The sequence below is a fragment of the Leptodactylus fuscus genome, chromosome 5 (genome assembly GCF_031893055.1).
Source record: "Leptodactylus fuscus isolate aLepFus1 chromosome 5, aLepFus1.hap2, whole genome shotgun sequence".
Taxonomy (NCBI): Eukaryota; Metazoa; Chordata; class Amphibia; order Anura; family Leptodactylidae; genus Leptodactylus; species Leptodactylus fuscus.
This window is the reverse complement of record NC_134269.1, coordinates 82256304-82280160: the sequence shown is the minus strand read 5'-3', so window position 1 is coordinate 82280160 and position 23857 is coordinate 82256304.

The following is a 23857-nucleotide window of genomic DNA, read 5'->3' as shown; positions in this document are numbered from 1 at the left end:
CGTGGGGAGACGTCAGCAGGCCGTGCTGAAGCACATCAGCTTGGGGGACAGACAGCACACTGCCTCCAAGGTGAGGGATGCCCTCCTCGATGAGACGTCAACATGGTTTTCGTTGCTGCACCTGGGCCCAAGCATGGTCGTGTGTGATAACGGCTGGAACCTGGTAGCGGCTCTGGAGCTTGCCAACCTCCAACACATTCCATGCCTGGCCCACGTTTTCAATTTAGTGGTGCAATGGTTTTTAAAAACGTACCCCAATTTACCCGAGCTACTGGTGAAAGTGCTGTGCTTGTGCGCCCACTTTTGCAAGTCTACAGTAGCCGCTGCTAGCCTCAAATCACTCCAGCAACGCCTCCATCTGCCAGAACACGGCTGTTGTGCGATGTCCCCACATGCTGGAACTCAACATACCACATGTTGAGCAGAGTGTGTGAGCAGCAGAGACCCTTGATGGAGTACCATCTCCAAAACCCAAGGGTTCCTCAGAGTCCGCTCCCGCAGTTTCTGCACCATGAGTAGCCATGGGTGGCAGACATATGCGAGAACTTGTGTGTCTTTGAGGAGTCCACCAAGAGGGTCAACTGCGACGACGCACTCGTGAGTGTAACAATCACCATCAGGGATAATGCATTGTACGCTGAAGAGTCGGGCATAGGAGCAGAACCGTCCCAGCAGGATAGTCAGTGCACACTCCTATCCGCTTCACAGCGTATATTGACGGAGGAAGAGGAGGAGGAGGATGACTAAGTGGCAGATGATCTCATTGTCACATAGGAGGCTAGCGGGGAAGTTCATTGCGTCCCATCGCTGCAGCGCGGATAGGTGAAATGTAGGAGGAGGAAGAGGAGGAAATGGAGAGTGACCATTCCGGTGGGGGCAGCGAAGTCATGCCAAGTAACACTCTGGCACACATGGCTGAATTCATGTTGGGGTGCTTTTCAACTGACAAACGCATTGTCAAAATCCTGGAAAGCAACCACTACTGGATTTTTGCAATCCTCGACTCCCGGTATAAAAATAATATTTCTAATTTTATTCCGGTAGAGGAGAGGGCCAGTCTCATTAGTGATTGCCACAAGCAACTGGTGTAGAATATGATGGAGATGTTTCCATAAACTCTCGTTGGCGGCAGAGAGGAGAATTCCTCCAATAGGCTAACAACTGCCATCCGGTCCACACCTGGCAGGGGCACACTCTCCAAGGTCTGGGACACATTAATGGCACCCCCTCGCCAAACTACCGCCACTGAGGGGCCTAGTGTTACCAGGAGGGACAAGTATAGGCGCATGTTGCGGGAGTACCTGGCCAACCACAGCCCTGTCCTCTCCGATCCCTCTGCACCCTACACTTATTGGGTCCCCAAGTTAGATTTGTGGTTGGAACTTGCCTTTCCTACCCTACCACCAGCGTGCTATCAGAAAGGGTCTTCAGCGCAACCGGTGGCATAATTACGGATAAGCAAAGCCGGCTGTCAGCTGACAGCCTTGCATCGCTGGAGTCCTGGTGTTCAAATCCCACCAAGAGCAAAAAATAAAAATAAAAAAAAACTGCAAGGAGTTTGTATGTTCTCCCTGTGTTTGCATGGATTTCCATCCCATATTTCAAAGACACACTGATAGGAAAAAATGTACATTGTGAGCTCTATGAACAGCCACTGCATAGACTCATCATTTTCATGTCCACCGGTGCCAAGCACCCCGACATGAAGTTTCATGTGTGTGCTCACCCTCTACAATTCCTCCTCCACCATCAGCGTTGCACAATTCTGCTCCTACTAGGCTCTATCCACCCTGATTCCCCCAAACTCTGCTGGTTAGAGGCTCAATCCACCCTGATTCCCCCAAACTCTGCTGGTTAGAGGCTCAACTCACCCCAAGGGCCAAAAACACTGCTGGTGCAAGACTCAACTAACTTAAAGGGCCTAAAACTCTGCTGGTAAAAGGCTGAAGTTACCTCAAAGGCCTCAATCTCTGCTGGTAGCTCAGCTTAAGTGCCTCTAACTTAATTTGGAAGGACTCACGTTAAGGACCAGAAAAGTGAATTTTTGAAGGTCTTACCACATCACACACACACATACACAATTACAGTTAAGCGTGGGTACTGTTGGATTTCCCTTTGCCTATTCCATCTGTGGTTGTCATGGGCAACATGATTTAAAGGGGTGCTTGGTAATATTTCTTTAGCTTAAAATTTGGGTTTCTGTTCATCCAATTGGGGAGGAAAGAAGGTTTCCAGGTATTTTTCCACTTTCAGGGTGCATTCACACTGAGTAAACGCTAGCTTATTTTGTAGAGTAAAATTACACTTGTAAATTTTGCTATCCCATTGACTTCAATGAAATTTTTTTACAAGTGTAAAAATACGCCTGTAAAAAATACGCCTGTAAAATGTCATTGAAGTCAATGGGATAGCAAAATTTACAAGTGTAATTTTACTCTACAAAATAAGCTAGCGTTTACTCAGTGTGAATGCACCCTTATAGTGTGTTTTTTTGAGTATGGAAAGTGTGTAGTTGATAGGCTGTGATGGTGGGGTAAAACTGTGACTTGGGCTTGTTAGATGCCCCCAGGCATGCTTCCCCTGCTGTCCCAGTTGCATTCTAGAGGTGTTGGCATCATTTCCTGAGGTGTCATAGTGGACTTGGTGACCCTCCTGAGTCGAATTTTGGGTTTCCCTTAACAAAGCTTTTTTTCCCCCATAGATTATAATGGGGTTTGATATTCATTCAAATAGTCGAATATTGAGGGGCTATTCGAAACTAATAACGAATCTCAAATATTTCACTGTTCGCTCATCTCTAGCACTCATGAGACCAAGGCATTGGCCTATGCTGATAACATACTTTCAATGTGTTTTGTGCATTAAACGGAACCCATTGAACTCAATAGGAATCTTTTTATCAGCGCTGATTCTGCCGCGACCTATCATGGCATAATCAGCACCACTTTACTCCATATGAATGCCCCCTAAGGGTAAATTCACACAGCGTTTTTTGGTCGCCGCCTCAGCGTCCAGACCAAAGTACGAGTAGCTTCGGATTAGGACCAATGAATGGGCCTAGTCGGGAGGAAGGAGTGTCTTCAGGCTGAGTCGTGAGGTGAAACGGCCTGAAGAATGAGCATCTTGCTGCTTTTTTCAATTTTATTGAAGCACAAATATAAAACCGATCAAGTTAAAAAGGATTATATTGTGGATACACAGGCGTGTCACAGAGGGAAAGAGGAAGAGACCAAACTGCATAACATCATCTGTCATATCATATATTAGTCAATGTCACAAATATAAGGTAATGACCATTAATCATAGTATAACTCACATAATCATTCTCCTAATTTAGTCACTTGTGAAGTAATGGCCATAGAATAAGGGATCATGTTTGCTAAGTGCTTACTGTATAAACCGCAAATCTCACATAATCAAAAAGTCATAATGTCTCCCAAAGAAATATAACACTAATCAGTACAAAAAAAACCAATATAGAATACAGCACCAGTTTATATTTATGATAGTGACAAAAAAACAATATGGGTTCATAGATTTCTATGGGTGCTCAATTGGAAAACCATGTGCATAAGGCCTAAGATACTACATACCCTGAGCCGGTTTTTCCTGAAGCAGAACCTGAAGCTTTTTTGGCAAAAACCTGATAAGGAAACGCCAGTTTTTTTTTGTTTTGTTTTGTTTGTTTTTTTTAAATATAATTCATGACCACATCCCAAGATGAAACGGATCAGGAAACTCCTCGAAAAACGCTTCAAATGGAAAAAACGCCTCAGGAAACGTCTCGCACGTTTTCTGGTCCAGTTTTGACAATGCCAGAACCCTGCCCAAAAAACTCCATGTGAACTTACCTTTAGGCTGAGTTCACACAGAGTTATTTGGTCAGGAATCTGCCTCAAAATCCTGATCATAAAATGCCTCACCATACAGTTCTATGTAATCTTCTTTTTTTTTTTTTTTTTTCCCCGCTAGTGGAATAAAGAAGCGACATGTCCGCTAGCAATTTTTGCCAAAAACCACTAGCATTTTTTTGACTAAAAATTCCTCAAAACGCCAGGCGGATTTTCTGCCTCCCATTGACTTGCATTGATTTTTTTTTTTTCAGTCAGAAAGGCTTGAAAAACGCGTAAAACGCTTCAAAACGCCTCCAAAAAAAACGCTTCATGATTTTCCTGAAGCGGATTTTTCCTGACCAGATTCCTGACCAAAATCTCCGTGTGAACTCAGCCTTAGTCTATGCATTTTTTTCCTTAGGTGTGATACAGGTTTGAATCCAGGATCACACCTAATGGTCATTTATGCCAGGCAGCCACTCTACTGCTTAACCACTGCCTCCTTTATTTCCAATGGGAACTTTACCCTTACCAAGCTTCAATACTAAGCCTACATTGTTAAAGTTTGGTAAGAGGAAAAACCTCCTACTAAGTATACTGGAAGCAGTGGCTGAAGCAGTAGGGTGCCACCTGGGGTCACCTTAATGAAAAAATACATAGAATAATAGAATAAAATATATATAGTAGGAAATTACAATAAGCACGTTTTAGTAATAAACTTAAAATATAGGAAGCAACAAAGACATAGTTGGTATCACTGTGACCATTACAAATTACAGAATAAAAAGAAGACAATATTTAACATAATCACTAAATGGAGCAACTAAAAATGGCACAAAGGTTTGTTTTATTTGCCAGTAACAATCTGGGTTCCAATATCATTACAAGGGGTCCGAGTATATTTAGCTGAGCCTGTTTATATAAACTACACCCCTTGCTTTTGCCGCCAAATGACGTTGGTGAACCACCCAGAGAAGTGCTTCTCCCAGGTTGACTTCTTTGCTCTTCAAGTCTAACTTACAATGTTAAAAGAAAGAGAGATCAGAACAGAACAAAATTCACATTACCTTTATTTCTTCCAAGGCGAAATGGGGTAAACAAAAGCAGTATTTGGTTGAGATGAGCGAACACTGTTCGGATCAGCCGATCCGAACAGCATGCTCCCATAGAAATGAATGGAAGCACCTGGCACGCAGACTTTGCCGGCGGCTGGCCGGCATCACAGGTGCTTCCATTCATTTCTATGGGAGCGTGCTGTTCGGATCAGCTGATCCGAACAGTGTTCGCTCATCTCTAGTATTTGGCAATAGGGGTATAATGATTTTTTAGGAGGTCTTCTAATTTCTATGTACAACACAGCATAAAACTTAGAATAGTATATCAGGATGATTTAGGGGACTTAAAATAACATTTTTACATTTACAATTGTCAATGTGAAGTTACGTGGAAAGACAAATATGTTCACTGAAATTATTTGCAAGATGTATTCACCTTTTATATTTTAGATTTGAACAATAAAAACTAGGTTGGAAAAGTGTATAGAAACTTAAACTTCCTATCGTACATAGACTTATGTTTTAAATATTTTTTCTCTTTTTGTTAAACGGTTTGGTAAGCAGCAGGAAATATAAGTTTAAACACCTTTTTTTTTTTTTTTTTTTTTTTTCTCAAATGAGACTCCCTATGGGAGAGAGGACCTGAGACTGTGACCAGCCCCTCAGAAGGATATAGTGTATATATATATATATACATCTGGTGATGCAGCGTTTGAACCAGACATTTTACTCAAAGCCCTCACCTCTACATGCTTCTGCACTGACTTTTTCACAATTTAAGATGTCTCAAGATACATGTGCATGTGTCATAGGAAATTTCTCAAAAGGTGGCTAAAGTTCACTGATGTCATGCTGTAGGCAAATCAATGAATGATTAAGTAGATAATCTGTTTTCCCTTAGTCCCAACAGTGTCACAATACGGGGTATTTCTGCCCCTGCGTGCTGGTAGGACAGGCAGAATTTTTAATCAGCCAAAATTAGTATATGCATTGCTACAACCCTATAAGAGGGTATAGGGACCTCCCCCTCGCGTGTAAATACAAGAGTAATAACAAAACATAATTTTTAACAAAGACAATAGTAATATAGGGAGGGCAGCCTTGTGCTGCTGTTGGGACTAAGGGAAAACAGTTAATCTACATAATCCATTCATTCCCTGTCGTCCCACCAGCAGCACAATACGGGGAAATAGCAAGCAATCCCCCTAGGGAGGGACTTTCACTCCGCTGAGGCTAACACAGTTCGCCCAAAGGCAGTGGCTTCTGTGGCACGAGTGCACACTCTGTAGTGCTTGATGAAAGTAGATTCTGATGGCCAGGAGGCTGTGGCACAGATCTGGTCCAGTGGCAAAGCCTTTTTCTCCACCCAGGAGGTAGAGACCGATCTTGTGGAGTGTTCTGTGAGGAAAGCAGGAGTAGGTAAGCCCTGAGAAGGCAATTTTGATGGTTTCCTTTACCCACCAGGATATGGAAGGACTTGAGGCTTTAAGGCCCTTGTGTTGACCAGTAAAATTGATGAGAAGATTCTCTGATCTTCGAAATCCACCTGTACATCTCAGATAAATTTTGAGACATCTAACTAGGTCCAACATGTGCAACCTGAGTTCCTCCGAAGAGGAAGGAGGGATAAAATACAGGCAATGAAATTAGCTGGCCCATGGATAGTGAAGGCACCTTAGGCCGGAATCCTGGTAGGAACCGGAGCTGAACTCTATCCTCGAACATATGGATCTTCAGAGGAGAGTGCCTGTAATTCCCCTACCCTCTTGGCAGATGTGATTGCCAGAAGGAATGCTGTTTTATAGGTGAGGAATTTTAATTCTGTTTCCTCCAGAGGCTTAAATGGTGAGTTACAGAGTGCCATTAGGACCGTACTTAGGACCTACTGGTGGACAGGAGCAGCAACTGCTGGTCTCAACCTAGTTACCCCTTTCATAAAGGTTCTTGAGACAGATGCCTCCCCAGATAGGCGGACAAAGCGGCTACATGCACCCTGAGGGTGGAAGCAGAGTCCTTTGTTGAGCCCATCCTGAAGAAAATCCACAATCGTCACTATTGAGGGATCGGAGGAGTCCACATTATGTTCCCAGCACCAGGAATTGAAGATGTTACTGATTCTGCGGTAATTCTTATTGGTATATTCCACTCGGGAACAAGCAAGAGTCTTCAGGATGGCTATTGACAGTCCTCTATTCCTCAGTAGGGACTGGTCCACCTCCAGGCTGTCAGGTTGAATCTCCTCAGATCCTGGCAGCTCAGCTCTCCTTGGGTCACCAGGTCTGGGAGGGGGGAAGCCTCCAGTAAATGCCTTGACTCATCCTAATGTGTTCAGCAAACCAAGTCCTTTTTGGCCAGAACGGCATTATGGCAATTCCCGAGACTTGGTCCTGTCTAATCTTCATCAATACCTTCATCAATACCTGTGTTACTTCAACAACTGACTGTAACACAGGCAGGTGGGAATAGGTCATAGCAATAGATATTAGTGCTTTTAGACTCTGCACTGAACATAAAGGAAGTTGACAGAGTGCCCATAACAATACAGTAGGTATTAGTGCTTTTAGTTTCTGCACTAAACATAGAGGAAAAGCTGGAGAGGTCTCCGCTTACCTAACTGGGCAGTGAATGAGCTGTAACACAGCTGAACAAAATCAGAACACCCTGCAAAGCAGGTAAGACAAAACCTAAATCTTTCTCTCAGAAAGGAGGAAAGATTTACAAACACCTTCTTCCTCTCCACCACCTGTCCAGTCATACAGGACAGAAAAAAACCCATGAGGGGGAGGTCCCTGTACCCTCTTATAGGGTTGTAGCCATGCATATGCTAATTTTTGGCTGATTAAAAATTCCGCCTGTCCTACCAGCACACAGGGGCAGAAATACCCAGTATTGTGCCGCTGGTGGGACGACAGGGAAATTATGTTACCACCAGCTTTTGGTAAATGTGAATATTGGACAGCTAAGTGTGTGTGTGTGTGTGTGTGTGTGTGTGTGTGTGTGTGTGTGTGTGTGTGTATTAAATAAATTAGCAACACCCATTAGCAATACTCAACAGTGCCCAAGATTAGAGGAACACAAGTTTAATATGGTTGGAGCAAAAGGGTTTAATAAAAATGTGACTACAATGAACCATAATACAATTAAGGCTAAAGCCCCACATTTGGTAAAGCAGCGTCTTTGCCATTGCTGAAATGTAGCAACTTTGTCGCTATGGTAACTCCATAGAAAAAACGCTGCATTTTACAATACCTGCAAAGTGCATGAGATTCTGGCTAATACCGACCGTCCGCACACTGAAGAAAAAGAATGCCGCAGAAAAGCTGTGTTTTCACATATGCTTATGTTTTTAACAATTGCAGAATGCCAATTATACCTGTGGAAACGCTTGCGTTTTTCCTGTAGGTTTAATAAGAGAAGAAAATCTGCAGAGAAAAACTCAGCAAAATTGCAATGAAAAGCAGTGTTGAAAAAAATATGATTATGTTTTTTTTACTGCAGAGTTTTTTAGCTGTGTTTAGCTTCCACTGTGACTAAAAGGCTAAGTTTTAGCAATGTGGGGACACAGCCTAACTACTACTTGTGCTGGCCCTGCCTACTTGTATTGACTCCGCCTATTTGCAGTGAGCCTGTCTACAAAATGGGGTGACTATAAGAAAAAATTTTTTGAAGGTTTCCAATGTGCCCCTGGTGCAGCGCCACACCTCCCATGAGGCGACCTGAAGCAACCGCTTCAGGCGGCGCTATGCCGGGGCCCCGGGGGAGGGCGGCATTTTTGCTGACCTAAGCCGATCCAGGACAAGCTGTCCTGGACTGGCTTAGCGTCACCATCACCAAGGTGGATTGGGGCGGCCCTGTGGACGCAGCGCTGCTCCAGCGGCCACCCCTCACACTCAGGCAGAGAGCAGGTCCTAAGAGATGCTCACTCCACTCCGCCCCACCCCACCCCCTCCACTCGGCCCCGCTCCTCTGCTCTACCCCGCCCCCTCCGCTCCGCCCCCTCCACCGGGAAGGGGGGGCTTTCTGATGTCCGCCTCAGGCGGCAGAAACCCTAGGTTCACCCCTGCCCTGGTGTTATACCATGTGTGGGCCAGTAAAGAGGGCATATGGGGAGCAAGGGGCTCCAGTCAAAAGTTTGCTATGGGACCCTGTATTATCTGGTTATGCCCCTTTGGACTGACCTAATGGCTGATGCAATATCTTCCTTGTGGCAGATGCACTCACTTTCTTAAACCCTGGATAGACTATTTCTAAAGCGCAGGCTGGAGTTTAAGAATTTTGCTGTGGCCCTAACTAAATAATCTGTCAGTTGCTGTAGCTGTCACAAAGCTGTAGCATTACATAACAGTTGTACTCATACACATTTATTGTAGTGACATCTGTAAAATAGTCACATGTATAAGACTAAGTTCACACTAGTACTTGGTCTTCACTTGGGGATTCCATTCCCCAATCAACTTTAAAAATGCGGAGAGAAAAGTTCTGCAAGCAGGACTTCTCTCTCCGCATTTTCTGCCCTTTTTGGGGCGGAAAACCCGGTGCACCATATTATAGTCTATGGGGTCCACGGGTTTCTGAGAGGGTTTTTTTTAAGTGGATTAGGTTTCCATTTGGAGGGTCTGCTTGGAAACCCAAACTCATGTGTGAACCTAGCAAAAGGCATAATACTATGCAGCAGTAAATCTTTGCTGTTTGTACGCAGCACATACAGCTGCATATTAGGTATGCATACCTCCCATCCATCCCGGATTCAGTGATTTTATTATGTTAAACTTTGGGGGTGACATTAGACTGGGAAGAGATAAAGGGGTACATTAAACTTCTGCCAGATGAAGGGGACCTAAAACTGGGGGCAGTTAAAGTAGAGGCAGATGAAGGGGAACATTAACCTGATGGCAGATGTGGGGGGAGGGAATAAACTGGGGCAGAAGAAGGAAGGCAATTAAACTGAGGACAGATGAAGGGGGAGATTAAATCGGGGGGGGGGGCTGATGGAGGGTGACATTAAACTGGGGGCAACTGGAGGAGGACATTAAATGGTAGGAGTAGCTGGAGGTGAATATGTCTGCCACTAGTTGCCCCAGTTTAATGTCCCCCTTATTTGCCCCCATTTTAAACTGGGGCATGAGGAGAGAGACTTCATACTGTGGGGCTATTGGAGATCAAGTTATTATACTTTTCAATTTAAAATTTTTACCTCTAGTTTTGATGTAATAAATAGCCAGCAATAAAATGACAAGAATTACAGCCAGTCCTCCTTTAGATCCAATAATAATATATAAAACAGTTCCTGTAAGACAACATTAATCAGAGCTGTACATTAAAAATCCTTGTATAAAATAGACATTAAAGAAGATAAGTATTATATTTTATTTGTAACTAATGAGGACAGCTTGCAAACTAATACACCAAAGCACACTTATACATCCTTTTTATTAATAACCATTAGTGAATGATCCCTGATGGACAGAATTGTTAGAACCCTTAACTTTATATTCGTAACATTACATATAATGCTGTCATTATGTAATATAAATTCAATACTTTCCACACCATTGTTGTATAAAAAAAAAAAAAAAAAAAAATCTTACAATTAACAATTACTTTACTAATCTGTATATTTTGGGCCTTTAAAGAAGGCCTTTCATGTCTTCATGCATATACGGTTTTATAAACCACTAGAAAGTTGTGTAGAATTCAGTTGTGTGCCCCGGGTCTGGGGATATTGGAGCCATTAATTTCAGCACCAATATCTGCCCATTTTCAGAAGGGTTTTCCTTATAGCTCAGCATCATCGGCCCGTGCTGTTTGTGCAAGGGAGCCGCTGCAGCCAATCAAATGCCTCACTGGTGACCTCATCACAAAAGGCACATTACTGTGATTGGCTGGAGTGGTCCCCAGTCATGGCCCCAGCAATTCTGCAGTTCTCTACTTCTTGTTGGCTCAATGTAGCAGGTCTGGAAGGAACTTCTGGTATTTCTAGAAGATGCATACATAATGCTTTAGGAAGCTTTGGCTTCACTGTTATATTCAACATTAGTTGAAAAAAGACATCTGGCAGAGGAGGAAATGCAAGGCTTCCCCCTCTACCATCTATTTTAACTGTATTAGTGTCCTGTAGACACCAATACAGTTAAAAATACTGCATGTTTTGCAGCTGCCCTAGAGTGGGCCCCACAAAATGTGCCCAATAGTGAGGTCACTAACCCCTGCCTGCCTCCCCTTTCCCCGCATCCTAGAAAGTAGTGGTCTATTATTCTAATGTTCATTATTATATCATTACTCTATATGATTATGCTATGTGTTTGTATTGCTCTACTGTTTTATTGTTTGTAGCTAATAGGTTCTACACTGAGTAATGGAATAACCAATTTCCCTATCAGATCATTAAAGCATTCTACTCTACTCTACTCTACTCTAATATAATCTGTTCTGTTCTACCATATGCAGACCATGCCTATTCCTAGTAACAGAAAACAAATAAGGCTACAGTCTGAATTGTTTTCCTTTCTATGTACTTAAAGCTAATCTACCAAATGTGCAATATCTTAGGACAAGGTAGGATTCATCTGAAAAAAAGTATGAGACGACAAGCAGTGACGTAACTAGGAATGGCGGAACCCGTGGCAAACTTTAGACATAAGCCCCCCCCTCCCCCAGAATTTAACAATAGGAGAGCCAGGGAGGATAGACATAAAAAACAAAGTTACTTACCTCTCCTGGGATCCGGTACACTCCTCGCTGATGTCGGCCATCTTCAATATTGGAACAGACATCACGTGACCTGAGGCTGGTGTCGCGGTGCATAAGGACGTAAGCCTGGGCCCACGTGACGTCTGGGACATCACCAAGTAGGCCTGAAGCCTTCTGGAGCCAGGAGAGGTAACAGTGTTTTTTAATGTTCCCTCACCTCACCTAGCCCTCCGATCGTTATAGTCAGGGGTCTTATACCCCCCCGAGTATAATGATAGTGTTTGCGGGGATCGCGGGCCCGCGGCCTTACTTACTGATCCCGGGTACTGCTCACAGCTGCCTCCACAGAAAGGGAAGCGCCGGCAGCCGTGAGCAAGAGCCAGGATCAGTAAGTAAATAGGGCCCGTTAACTGCTGTAGTAAAACCTATTTTTAAAAACCCACAGCGGTAGTGGCAGCCGCCAGGCCCTGTAATTTCCCAGGTTCTGTGGCAGCCCATACCACTGCTACCCGGTAAGTATACCCCTGACAGCAAGACTGTGTAATTTATACTGCACAGAATTTGCTGTGTTTTACCATGAAGATCTACAGTCTATATAGATGCTATTGAAATAAAACAATATAAAATGTTCAGTTAAGACCTATCATAAAGATAGTTATAGAGATGGTTGTAACAAACCAGATTTGACCTGAATATTCTAAATTGTACGTTTTTTAACAAAAATTAACAATTTTGGATCATCTTTAACATTGCATGCTCTCTTTAGACAATTATACTCCCCTTCCATTACCTGTTTGCAGTCTTCTTTGACATCATGTGTCCAGGGTCACCGCTAAGGCTTGTGTCTGTGATGACATCATGACACTCATTCTGCCCATGTCACAGCTGGAGCCCAATCACAGGCCTCAGCGGTCTCCCTGAGCTTATGACATCACAAAAGAGCGCCAGACATGGCATGGAGGCAGAGAGAAAGCTCCTGATGCCACGAGAAGGACCAAAAGAGGTGACAGAAGGTTTTTTTTATTTTTGTCACCTCCCCTGGGCCTCCAGCTATTATACCCTGGGATCTGAAGAAACCCCAAAGTAAAATAATTTCATTTCTTGTACTGTCCAAACAATTGTTCCCAGAACAAGCAGTTCAATGAGGAAATGTTCCAGTAATGTAGAACATAGCTGATTCTGAAGAAAATTAGCACTTATTGAACTGAACATACCTGATGTAGACATTTCATGTTCCTCCCAAGTTACTTTAAGGGAATATTTTTCTAACAGTTCCCATTTCCATTCACCATTGCTATGGGAATATTTGATACATGAATATTCTCCACTGTCCGAGCGTGTAAGATTAACAAGGTCCAGCTGAATCTTTTGAATGGGCGCACTCACAGCCGTTAGATTTTGAAACTTAATTCTTTCCTTATCTCTTGTGTCCTCAGTAGAACAGCACAGTGGATTGCATGAAAAGTAAAAGTCCTCTGATGATCTTATTCCAGCAACTGAATATACACACTTTGAAACATTTTGCCGCTGAACTATCCACAACATAGTATACGAGGAAGTATTATTAAACTCACTAGTAAAGCTAACATTTTGGGTAATATTTCTTATAATATTTTCTGACTCTTGGAAATTATTTCCTGAAAATAAAAAAAAGAGGTTTATTTAGTTCCTTTATCACATTTTGCTACCAGAGAGCCGGGGAATGCTTTTTTTATGTTTAGATTCTTCTATGAATATAAAATATAGAAATGTTACATACCATTAATTGATAGGATTATAAATAATTTGTGGGATTTACAGCTCACATTTGCTGTTGATGTAGAATGAGGTCCGTTTTTATCACAAGTGAATATTCCACCATTAGATGGAACTGCATATGTTCTGCCTGTATGATCCTCTGTGTGAAAACGATCTTCCTGGTATTTGTACCATACATATGTCGCATCTTCTGCAGTCACATTGCAGGCGATGTTCTCTGTATTCTCTTTAAATAGGACATCAGAGAATACTGCAAAATATTTAAAGACAGCTGTTAATTTTTGACCAAACAGGAGGTCATATCATAGGCTACAATGGATACCTGAAAAATATCGTGCCATAAATTTACTTTAACAAATACTAGAAATTCATTGTACAGAGATAACAATAAGAATAAGCAACTGGTGACAGACATATGTTACCATTTGAGTCAAAATTTATAGGTTTTGTAATGACAAAACACTACTATTTTATTTCTTGGAAATATTTTGCAGTACGAGTGTTATGTAACCCTGCTGTAGTTTTATTCTGTGGCTCAGTAGTTAGCACTGTTGCCTTGGAGTCCTGGATTTTATACTGTGTGGGGCCAGTTATGAGGAGGACCGGGGGCTGTCGGTCCGCTCACCTCTGCGCTGCCGAGTCTCCGCTTTCCGGTCTCCCCCTGAGCCGGACAGGGAATGTCCAGTTTCGGCCTAGCGGTGGGCTTAAGGAGGTCTCTGGCTCCAGTCCGCCGCTGGCTATTCAGTTGCACTTCATAGTCCTGGTTTTAGGCGTTCCTCTAGTTTTGATTTTCTCTGTGTTTCTGACCCCTATGCCTTGACCTTTGACCTTGCCTCTGCCTCCTGATTTCATACTGTGCCTGTTCCAGTTAATGACCTCGGCTTGCCTCTAGACCTCTGCTCCCTGAACTCTGCTTTATACTTTGTTAGCACTCCTGTTACCAAATCGGCCTGCCTGACGTTACATTTAGATTTCCCTTTGTACTGCGTTGTCCTATTGCTGATAAACTGGAACATACGACTACGATAAACTCTCTGCTGCCACCTGCCTCAGCCTTCTGAATTCCTGGGCCTACACCGCAACATAAAACAACTGCTGGTAAGAGATCTCAGTGTCTGGTTTACCGTGATTTGTGTGTGTTTGGCGTTACCCGTACTGCTCTGCCCAGCAATGCAGCCAAGTCCATCTCCACCATCTGGGGCTCTGGTGAACACCATTGTGGGGTTGGAGTTGGTGTGGCTCGGGGGTGTTGAACACACGGTGCCGTGTTAACTATTTTAATTGGTATATCTAGTACTGGTTCTTACTTTGGCTCTGAACTGCATCTGCTATCCTAACAGGGCCTCTGTGGAACATTATATACTATATGGGGCCACAGTGGGGGTGCTCAGGGGAGCATTTTATACTGTAGAGGGACATTGTATACCATGCGGAGCATCATATTTCCTCAGAAATACCGTTTTTTACCGGTATGCAAATGAGTTCTCTAGCAGCAATAGGGGTGGGCCCCAGCACTCAAACAGCGATGAGGGCGTCCCCACCACTGCCAGAGAAGTGTCTCCAAGCGCCGCCTCCTTCTTCGTCTGCCGCGTCATGTTCAATGTCTTCTTCCGGTGCAGGCTCGTAACCGAGCAGAGCAGACTGCGCAGGCGCAAAGGCCACGGGAAAATGGCCGCTAACAATACTGTGCAAGTGGCCATTTTCCTATCACCTGTGCACCTGCGCAGTCTGCTCTGCTCTGCCAGAAGTTACGATCTTGCGCCGGAAGACACTGAAGATGACGCGGCGGATGAAGGAGGTGGCACTTGGAGACACTTCTCTGGCAGCAGTGGGGACGCCCTCATCGCTGTTTGAGCACTGGGGCCTGCACCCATCGATGTGGGAGAACTAATTTGCATACCAGTAAAAACCGGTATTTCTAAGGAACGGCGCGGCGGAGACCTCGTCTAAAGGTAAGAGACGAATAGCCTTTCTAAAGGCTATTCCAACGTCTTATCCACAAAAAAAAATGTTTTAATGGTAGAATCCCTTTAATCTGACACTGATTGAAAAAAAAGTAAAATAGCTTAAAGTATATTACAATAACTAAATATCCCCAAAACAATAATAAAAAAAAGTGAAACCCAGGTGGACCCGAATGATGGAGCAGTTCAAGCACCCTATAGGAAGAGGAGGTGGTATATAAAAAGTATGCCATATCATATATAGTCCAGCAAAATCACCTTTTAGAAACACAAGTTGACCCTCTGAATCTATACATTTTTCAGTAATTTTAATAAACACTTGTGTATTAGTATTAATACCCATACAATATGCTGAACATATAGAACAAACGGTATTAGCTAAGGCTACATTCACATTTGTGTCGGAGTCTCCATTAGGAGACTTCATTGCAGTATCCACATGAAATCGCTGGACGAATAAGTCCTGCACACACAACAAGGTGCCATTCATTGTATAGCAGTGACCTTGGAGTACTGCATCCACTGTATATCTTCTGTCAGCGGAGGCTGACCAGCACAACTGATTGATTCAGTATCTGGGAGCTGGACACCCACAGATCAGATATTGATGACAGCAGTATAAAAAATCAGCATTATATAAAAAAAATGTGACAGAGCCCGGACAACCCCGTTAGGTAACAATATCTCCATACATATACAACATCAGATGGCATATGCCCAGCTGCACATAGAGGCCAAAATAATAGCTAGAACAAGGCTTTAAACATTTTACATGAAAGATGTTCATAACAGAAAAACAATTTTTTATAAAACCTACCTTTTTCCTGAGACATTACTAAGTAAACTAGTAGTGTAGCAATTATAGCTTTCCTTACAGCAGTCATTTTTCATAATGAAGTACAGCTTTGCATTTGATCGATACTAACTCTAGCCACATCCTTCCTCTTAGCTTAAGCATTTTATAAAAAACTAGCAGGAGGACCCAGCTTCACACTTGTATATTCCATTTTTTGTTTGTGTAGTGGCCCCATAAGAATTGACCAGTTTTGCACTGGTGTATTTTGTATGTCATTTGTGTGTGTGTGTCCATAAGCATCTCATTTTGGATATCTGTTAGGGAATGGCAGACAATAATTCCCCAGAAGCTGCTGGTGAACCCTGGAGGGAGGGGCACAAGGGACAGTGAGCCCTAAACTGAAGCCCCCCGCTTTCCCTTCCTATTGCCAGACCCTATTCTAGGTAATAGGCGACAAACACGAAGACAATCCCTCCCTGAATACGTGAAACACAAAACGCAGACAAGACGAACAACAACAAAGGGAGGTCAGCTAGCCAGGGTTCGGTAACAGGAGAGCGATGCAGTGCCAAAACGAAGTCCAAAAGAATTGTCAGTAGGAAAGCCAGAGGTCAAGGATTAGAGTACAAGTAATATAACAGCAAGAAAAACCAGAAAGCTAGGGCAATAACCGGCACCAGTGTGACTGAGAGCCAAGACTAAATAGGGGAGGAAGAACCCGCCCTGAACCTAATAGGAAGGAAAGCTGTCAATCACAGGCAAGACAAAATCAAACAGAGAACAGAGAAAAATGAACAGAGGCAACCTTGGCAGAAGACGGGTGTGGTGCAAATCCAATTAAGGACTAGAGCCGTGTTCACACAGTGCAACTAAAAACTTTAAGCAGATTATCAAACTGCACTCGCCTCCTGCGCCGCAGCATGCGAGCAGAGGGTGGCACAGAGGCCCGAACAGGCAGAGATGTTACAATATCAGTGAAAAATCTGCGATCGGTTGTTACGGAGACCTGGAGTAAAGCTGTGTGTATGTGATTTTGTGTAACAGTGTCACCCACAGCGCCCTGCCCCTTTAAAGCTGACATATAGCAGTGAAGAAAAATTGCTGGGTTGCTATGGAAACCTGGAGTAAAAGTCTAATATGTGGTACTCTGTGCAGAGTCGTGTATCTAATTCTCCGGCTTGTGGTTTTGTGTGCAGTGGTGCATATCTAATCCTCTGGTGTGTGGAATTGTGTGAAGACGCGTGTATCTAAGCCCCTGGCACTTGGTACTGTGTGAAGACGCACGTATCTAATCCTCTGGCATGTGATATTGTGTGCTGACTTGTGTATCTAATCCGTCAGTGTGTGGTACTGTGTGCAGACACGCATATCTAATCCTTTGGCGTGTGGTAATGTGTGCAGACGCATGTATCTAACCCTCCCGGTGTGGTATTGTGTGCAGTACATGTATTTAATCCTTCGGCGTGTGGTATTGTGTAAAGACGTACGTATCTAATCCTCTGGCGTGTGTAACTGTGTATAGACGCACGTATCTAATCCTCGAGCGTGTAAAACTGTGTGAAGACGCGCGTATCTAATCCTCTGGTGTGTGGTACTATGTATTGAGGTGCATATCTAATCCTCTGGCATGTGAAACTGTATGCAGACAAGCGTATCTAATCCTCCGACATGTGGAATTGTGTGTAGATGCATGTATCTAATCCTGCGGCATGTGTAACTGTGTACTATGGCACGTATCCAATCTTCCAGCGTCTGGTATTGTGTGCAGTGGCGCAAATCTAATCCTCTGGCATGTGGTATTGTGTGAAGACAAGCGTATCTAATCCTCCAGAGTGTGGTACTGTGTGCAGACGTACATATCTAATCCTCTGGCTGGCGTGTGATACTGTGTGAAGACGCATGTATCTAATCCTCTGGTGTGTAATGTGTGCTGACTTGTGTATTTAATTCTCTGGTGTGTGGTACTTTGTGCAGACGTGTGTATCTAATCCTCCGTAGTGTGGTAATTTGTGCATACACGCGTATCGAATCCTCTGCTCTATGATACTGTGTGCTGACCTGTGTATCTAATCCTCCAGCGTGTGGTACTTTGTGCAGACCCATGTATCTAATCCTCTGGCATGTGTAACTGTGTGCAGATGCGCGTATCTAATCTTTCAGCGTGTGATATTGTGTGCAGTAGCATGTATCTAATCCTCTGGCGTGTGGAACTGCGTGCAGATGCACATATCTAATCCTCCGTAGTGTGGTAATTTGGCCATACATGCGTATATAATCCTCTGCTGTGTGATACTGTGTGATGACCTATGTATCTAATCCTCTGGCATGTGTAACTGTGTGCAGATGCACGTATCTAATGTTTCAACGTGTGGTACTTTGTGCAGACGCGTGTATCTAATCTCTGCCGTGTGATACTGTGTGTTGACCTGCGTATCTAATCCTCCAGAGTGTGGGATTTTGTGTAGATGCATGTATCTAATCCTCTGGCATGTAGAACTGTGTGCAAATGCACGTATCTAATCTTTTGGCGTGTGGTACTTTGTAAGGAACAATTGTCAAAGGACAGGATCACCATAAAAATATTGTATTTATTAATAATCAAATATTTAAAAAAAACACCAAAATTGTAGTTCATATAAATATCAAAAATACTGGCTAAATATAGGAGGACCAACACACCACAAAATACGGTGAGTGGCAGGCAACAACGAACAATAAAATATAAACATGCAAAAGTGTAACAAAGTGTATAAAACAATAACATTATTTTAATGTGTCAGCTAGCTGAAACGTATATGCAGAAAAAATATAGTAGCAATACCCCTTAGTAGAGATAGAACTCAGTGTAGGTGCATAAGGGAATACACACATGTAGCCATATACACAAGTGGAAGCATGGTAGCTAAATAATGAAGTGAGTGCAAGGCTGAAAAGACATTACAAGTAAGGCATGACACAAAGATTAACAAATGAAAGACTTTGAACACAATATATTGCAAAAATTATAATGAATATGCCTACTAAAGACCGGAACGCCCGACGCGCATTTCACCATGGATGGCTTCGTCCCCTGACAAATAAAGTTATTTGTGGGCTCTGGTTTTGATTTTTGATATTTGAACGTTTATTTCTTGTATGGTTTCTGTGGTGTTTAACTTAAACCCCAAATTCAGCAGTCCATCTAACCTTGCGACTGACACTGGTGAAGACGTTTGGTTGTCTGGAACCTATATCTCTACACTGTATAGGATTTAAACAGCTGGTTCTTCTGCTCTCAGCCATATCCTGCTATTTTCTGATATTTGTTCCAGGGACTCTATCAGAAGGAACATATTAGTTATTTCCCATAATGGACCATATTCAGACACTTGTGAATTAGATGCAAGGAATTACCCAGCTGGTTCCGGATTTAGCTTAGAGGGCTCAACAGCAAGTGAAATCTTTGTCTCAAGTTCCATTAGCATCCACTGTCCTATGGAGCTCAAAATAAATCTTTCTTGGCTACAGATGCAAAATTCTATAATGGATTGGAGACATAAACCATGATGTGGTTAAATTCAATTCTGAATGTTTCAAGTCTTGTATATCTCTGACTATTGCTACTGTTTCTTGCCTGATTATATTCAAGCTTTTGTTGATATGTTTTCACACGGAGTAACGTGCCGCGTGATGTGGCACGTATACGGCGTGTGAGACTCTGCGCGCCAAAAACGCTCCCATTGATTTCAATGGGAGCCAGGATCGTATATGCCACGTTATTTTGCAGCCGTGATTTTGCGGCCGAAAATCACGGCCACAAAATAATGCGGCGTATACGATCCTGGCTCCCACTGAAATCAATGGGAGCGTATACGGCGCGCAAAGTCTCACACGCTGTATACGTGCCACATCAAGCGGCACGTTACTCCGTGTGAATGCACCCTAAGTCTGGGACTGATCTGCTTCCACCTCATAGACCATTCGTTATACAATCTTTCCAATCCAGAAAGACAGATTGTCTTCACAAAGGTCATATCCGTCATTCTTCGTCTCTGGTGGGTGCTGGGTTTTTCAGATGATTATGACTTTGTATCAATTAACGTAATTTAAACAAAATTACAGTTAAAAAACAGTTCTCTCTTCTTCTAATCCTTGACTTACTAAATCAGATCTCTGGTGCAAAGTAGTTCTTCAGACTTGATCTACGTGGCGTTTATAATCGCATATGAATATGTAAGGGGGAGTATCTGTAATATAGCCTTTAATACCCCTGAAGGACACTATGAATATCTTGTCATGCCACTTGGATTTGGTACTACTCCTGCTGGTAATGCTCAAAATGATATTTTTGGGAATTTTGTTGGACGTTTTGTTAGTGTATCTTGACAACAAACTTGTGTTTTCCCCTGACTGGGTCTCTAATGTCAAACAATGAAGGTTCTCTGGGTACTCAGGGAAAACCACTTGTACACTAAATTGGAAAAATGTGTTTTGGTGTTGAGGAATTTACTTTTTTGGGTTATATTCTGTCTCCTTCTGCAATTTGCATGGCTATTGTAGATTGGACACAAGATATTACAGTTTATGTTTTTGTCTGTGATACGTTACATGGGCCAAGATCTCTTCGGTTTGGCGGTGAATAAACTTCTTCCATTGCCAGTTCTTCTAAGACCATGGACCCATCTCATAATGAATTTTATTACTGATCTGCCATCTTCTAAAGGGAAGTTGTCATTTTGATAGTTGTAGATCATTTCACAAAATGTCATTTTATTCCAACTCCCAAAAGCCAAAATTCTCTCCCAATTATTTATTGATCATATTATTCATTTCCATAGTATTCCGGATAACTTAGTTTCTGATAGAGGTGTTAAAGTTGTCTCTAATGGTGAAAGCTTTTTGTACCAAATAGGGAATTCAATTCAATTATCTTTTTCCTCTAATTTTCATGCTGAGACCGATAGAGAAAATGAACATTTTAACCAAACACTGGTCAATTCATTAGGTGTTATGTTACTGATAACCAGCCTAAGTAGGTAACCTATTTACCCGTAGCAGAATATGCCATTAATAATCATCGCCATGTTTCTCTGAATACTTCCGGTATTTAGGGTTCCACCCTTATTTTAGGTGTAAACGGGTTTTATTAAGTTTTCAAAATTTGTAAACAAAATCAGACAAAGGCAAGCCATATGATGTAAATAAGGAAAGTAGGCACAAGATAATCATATATATTGGCTCGTACACAAAACACTGCAGGAACAGGCAAACTCAAACCAAAAAGAGCAAAAGAACCCTGAGGCCGTGGAGGCCAAGGAGAGCCAAATGAGGAAACTAAAAACACACAAGGAACAAGGACATGACATCCATCCTTATTTTAGTTCACTGTTCTCCACTATTTAAAGTCCACAAGTTAATGTGGAATTAGTTAAACTGAGCACAATTCGGGCTAAGGTTCAGTCGAACCTGAAGAATTCCCAATCAATTTCTACGAAACGTAGAACGTACTTGAGTACCAGCTTTTTCTGTTCATGCTGATGTACTAGTTAGGAATTTTCATAAGAAAATTTAATTGAAACGTGGTCCAGGGGTTATTCCCATCATAAATAGGGCAATATTGTCAGAAATCTTTGTTTTGCTGCTGCTGTTTTAAGGTTACCATGCCAATCCTTAAAGCTTCTGCAGCTTTCAGGTTTCTCTTAGGCTTTTACAAGGTTTGCCTTTACACACTTTTCATGTTATAATTTTCTTTGCAAACTTTTGCCTGTCAAATGGAAATTTAACAGGCACCTGGCTAAGGATGAGGGTATAAATATATAACAAGCTCAACATGTTATAAACCAATTCACTCACCCCCTAGTGAGTATGGTGTTTTCTTTTTTCATTATATTAGCATAGCGACCATGCTGGAGCACTGTACTGTGAATAGGGACATTATATCATATGCAGGGCCACTAAGGAACATTATACAGTATGCAGGGACTTTGTGCTATATAGCGACCGCTAAGGTACATTATACTGTATGGGGGCCGCTACGGAGTATTATACTATATGCAGGGAAATTATACTGTATAGGTGCACATGGCACATTGTACTGTATGGGGACTAATAAGGGGTCATTATTAGAGATGAGCGAGTACTAATCGAAACTCCTGTTTCGAATAGCACGCACCCATAGGAATGAATGGACGCAGCCGGAACGCAGGGGGGTTAAGCGGCCGGCCACTTCCATTCATTCCTATGGGTGCGTGCTATTCGAAACGGGAGTTTTGAATAGTACTCGCTCATCTCTAGTCATTATACTATATGCAGAGACATTATACCATATGGAAAGCACTATAGGATGCTGTTATGTCAGTCCAGGTAGCTGCAACGGGGCTAAGGAATAGCAGTAGGAAATCTCGCCCTGCACTACTCCCACTAGCTATCCCGGTCCCTGCCTCACGGGTGTGGGTCGGCTGATCTCAGGCTAAGCCTGACCCCGACAGCTCCTCTCTCACTGAGACCGTAGGCCTAGAGGGAAGTGGGAGAAGGAATGACACTGAAGAGCTACGGTAACGGCACTAATAGCTCTTCACCAGGGGCACATAATGGGAAAGCCGACAGTGCGCTGAATTCAGCACACTGTCTGCATTCTAGCAGTGTATTACACCGCATGTTCCCCGAGGACATGAAAGTCCTCTATAAACTTATGTAGTTTTTGTTCCTGTTTTTTCAGTCAAAAGTGGTTAATGCTTTAAAACTTGTGAAATATGTTTGATTCTTCGGAAAAGAGAAGTATGAGACAATGTCATCGCATTTATCTGGATAGCTGCCAGGTAAAACTACATTTCTACAAAAGCAGTTGTTTGCCACGTGTCCCAGGAATGGTCACAATTGGAAATGAATTGTCTCTCAGGGGATTGCTACTGTAATAGCTGAAATAATTACTAACATTAGTGATATGATGATAAATAAACAAATGCAAAACCTTAATAAAAAGTACATAGTATACTATCTGATTTCTACTGTATTTCACAAATAGAAAGCTCAACTAATAATTATATATCTGAAAAGCTACAACTCTTCATATCTGTTTTGGGACTGGTAATTGTACAGAAGCATATGCTTTAATTGTATTAACTTAAGGCTATGATCAGCCATAAAATTGCAACTTTTCACACATTTGCTCCACACTTAACACTTTTCTTAAAAGTGGGCAAAGAGGGGATATAGCTTCATACCCCAATAAATTTAGGTTCTATTCAGATCACATTTCTTACATCCATTTAATGAATGCAAAAACATATGCAAATAGATGGTGATCCATTTACAAAGTCATCAATGTTAAAAAAAAAATAAAAAAAATGGATATGTTGCTATCCGTGTTCTTTTGTTTTTGTCCTGAAGGATATAAAAACATAGTATACCATACATCAATGAGGTTTTTTTTTTGTTTTTTTAAGGCTCTGTTCCCACGTAAACATGTGTCAGAGCGAGGTGCTTCAAAACAGATCCCATTGACTTCAATGGGTGCCGGCTTACGCGTGTAACACGTTGAAGTCACGTTGAGGTCACGTTGAAGTCAATGGGATCTGTTTTGAAGCGCCTCGCTCTGACGTGTTTACGTGTCTAAATGAGTGGCGCAATACTCCGTGGGAATGGGGCCTAACATTGACGTGTATGTAAATAGATGCCATCCTTATGCATCCATGTGCGTCCGTTTTTGCATCCATTAAATGTATGTAAAAAATGTGATCTGAATAGAGCCTTATGCTGGGTTCACATCTGCATCCGAGTCTT